Consider the following 3,234-nt stretch of genomic DNA (forward strand, 5'->3'; position numbering starts at 1 on the left):
ATTTTCACTACCCATGCATTTTTTTCTCATTTCCATGCAAAATTAGAAAGTGGGTATGGACACCCATGCTGGCCAAACCTCCATGGATGAGTTTTGAGCTTGAGTTTTGGTTGATTTTAATTGAATTAAGTGATTTTAGTTAGGTTATATTGAAATATAGCAAAAATAAGCTAGAGAAATAATTTTCTCCCATTGAAACCCATTATGCCGAATTTTCTAGGGGAATATTGGCTTCTGATCTTGATGTTTATTTGAGAAATTATGATGAATAATGATGAATTATGAGCCTAGAAAAATAATAGGAATTTTCGGAGCAAAAATATAAATTTTTACCCACTAGGGCTATTTTCGTAATTTGCTACCGAGACTGATAATTTGCACCACACTGAGGAACATTAAGTCAATTTGGGTGCAATTGAGGTATAGAAACTGAAAAAAATTAATTTGGAGTTTAAATGGACACGTATATAGATTTATCGGGTAAAAGACCGAAATAGGCTAATATCTCGTTTAGGCAAAATTTAGACATTTTGTACTTCATATCATGCATTAGTAGTAAAATTAGTTTATTTTGGTTTAGTACCAAAGTAGTAAACCTCTTAATTGTGCAATTTGTCAAGGTGGCGAATCCTCTGGCAAGGGCAAAGAAATCGCACCGGAGGAGTAATAGTTGGAGTACTCGAATTTAGTTTTCGAAAACTGTGAGTGAACTTATTATTATCTTAATTATCTAGAGTAGTTTTATACAATTGTGTGATTTTATGAAAAATGGGTTTAAATGGTAAATTGCTATGTTTTAAGAGAAATTGTGATTTATTAAAATGATTTTATAAATTTTCTAGAAAATCGAATACTGGTTTTGAAAATAGAGTAATTGGAGACTGCCTGCTTGTGTTGTAAATTTATGGTTTTAAATTGAATGGCTTATGACAATAAATGAGCATGAATGGCTAAACTGATTTTGGTGTTAAAATTATTTGTACTGTGTATTTAGGCTTGAAAGGCTAGGTTGCGATAAATTGCCATGTCATGCAGAAAAAGATTTTATAAATCAGGTGGTAGATAAAAGATTAGCTACTGCAATGGTGGGGGGTTCCGTGGGTCAACCTATTAGAGAGGCACAGTAAACTCCTTTATATTCTCACCTCGGTCGTAGAGGCGCGTAGGGTATCTCCTAAGTTGGGCTTTTTGAGTGCATTTCACGTGGTCCACCGCGTGAGAGTGAGACTCAGCCAACGCCAAAGAATGGCTATGTTTCAAAATAAAAATATGATTTATGCAAAATATGAATTTTTACCAGCCTTGGTGGGCTCGGTTGGATACCCCTGGTCCAGGTGTCACCGAGTACAGGATTTGGCATGAGCCAAGTTTTGAGTAATTCACGAGCTATATTGATTATTTGATTGAAATGAATATTCGTGATGTGAAAAATTTGCTGAAGTTAATTATTTTTTAATTGTCTCTATTTACTCGCTTTTAGATAGTTTAGATGGTGGTTGTTTACTCACTGGGATTTTATAATCTCACCACCCTCAATTCCCCACATTTCAGGTTCGGGATAGCTGGTAGATAGCCGATTGCATCAAGGACTTCAGTTAGCCTTGCATTGTCAAAATTATAGGTTCACAGACTCGCATCTTCTTGGTTAGTTGGGGGCCCACGTGTCATTGTAAAAGTAATTTTATACTTTAGTTATTTGATTTAAAATATGTATGAACATGTTTAGCTTTTACACCATGTTTTTGGCGGGTTTCGGTATTTTCGAAGAAAAATGATGAAAATGCCCCTATGAGCCAAAAAATAATATTTTATTATTTTGATTTGGACATGACTTATGATTTCTTGAAATGCAAGATTTAATAAGTGTCACTCACCGGGGAGATGCGGAAGCTGATGCTAAGCCTTGCGGGGTTTCGATTGGCATTCGGGGTAATGAGTGCCTATCGGGACGTCACGACAGTTGTCACGGGCCCGATGAGAGTTTCGAGTTGTGACAATACTGATCAAGTGTACATATATTGTCTAAACGTACAATTTAATAATTTACATCACTTGTACATATTTACAACAAAATGACTCTGTGTTTCCAGCGGAGTGACCATAATGAAGGTGTAGCTATGGAATGCCATTGATACCTACCAAAGGTACGAATCTACGAGGTCACCTTGACCTAGTTATCGGCTGCCTCTTGATCTGAAAACATGAAGTTGAAAACGGTGAGTATAAACCCAGTGAGTGAACAAGAATGGGAACAAGCAAACAATAAGGAATGTTTAACGAAATCATGATGCATTCATTTTTCAAAACAATGCAATTTATTTTAGTTCTTATTAAAACCCCTCATGTACCCCACATGAGTAAATCACCTTATAAAAAGGATCCATGTTCAACAAAGGGTTTGGAGAGTGAAAACTTTAATAGCATTAATGCGAATCAAGTCAAATAAACGACGGGTCCTTGTTACAGGGGAAAGGAGCGAGAATAAATTTTTGCTGCAGCGACACTTGACTAAAATTATCAACTAGCTGAGGGTTTCTTAAATGGCCGAGGGTTTCTCACCAAACCTTCTTAATTTAAACTTAATTCATTTATTCCTTAATGTTGGAAGTTTATGCTCAACTATGGTATCAAAGAAATGGAAAATAGGGCAACAACCGAACCAAATGAGGAGCAAAACAGAAAGTTTTTTGCTGTAGCGAGATTCAACCTTGTTGCAGAGAAATTTTTGGTCTCAAAACAAAAAGTTTCTCATTGCAGCGAGAAGCTATAGTAACATTCTCCCTACAGCGAGATTTTTGGGCAGCCTTACCCCTCTAACTTGAGAGTTTCTCACTGCAGCGAGAAACAGAGCAATGAGAAAAAATTTCCTTCCTTTCAAGAAAAAGCCATCCTGTTGAAATGACAAATTCAACATAAAACACATAAAGGTTTCCAAAGTTCAACATGCCAAATTCATATGCATTTCAACCATAAACCATACACATGAGTTTTCATTCTCTAAACATATATATACATATACATACATGGATAAATACCAATACCATTATCATCACATCTAGCTCATGTGCATCCCCCCATATCGTGCACATAGCCGGAGTCATCATGTGCATCCCCCCACATCGTTCACAATCAGTGCCATCATCCCCCCACATCCTGCACACACACGGTTATAATTCTCACACAATATCAACCATCATACACAACATATATATATATATATATATATATATATAT

The 3,234-nt window shown here is 36.0% G+C and overlaps 1 long non-coding RNA gene across 1 annotated transcript in view; it reads left to right on the top strand.

Moving 5' to 3' along the window:
• The window catches only part of LOC108663060, a 31,191-nt gene continuing 28,620 nt past the window's right edge, over positions 664-3,234 (top strand). The window contains exon 1 of the long non-coding RNA XR_001928947.1: positions 664-701. This is a non-coding gene — a long non-coding RNA (uncharacterized LOC108663060). The remainder of the gene's footprint in view (positions 702-3,234) is intronic.

The sequence above is a fragment of the Theobroma cacao genome, chromosome 8 (genome assembly GCF_000208745.1).
Source record: "Theobroma cacao cultivar B97-61/B2 chromosome 8, Criollo_cocoa_genome_V2, whole genome shotgun sequence".
NCBI classification, from domain to species: Eukaryota; Viridiplantae; Streptophyta; class Magnoliopsida; order Malvales; family Malvaceae; genus Theobroma; species Theobroma cacao.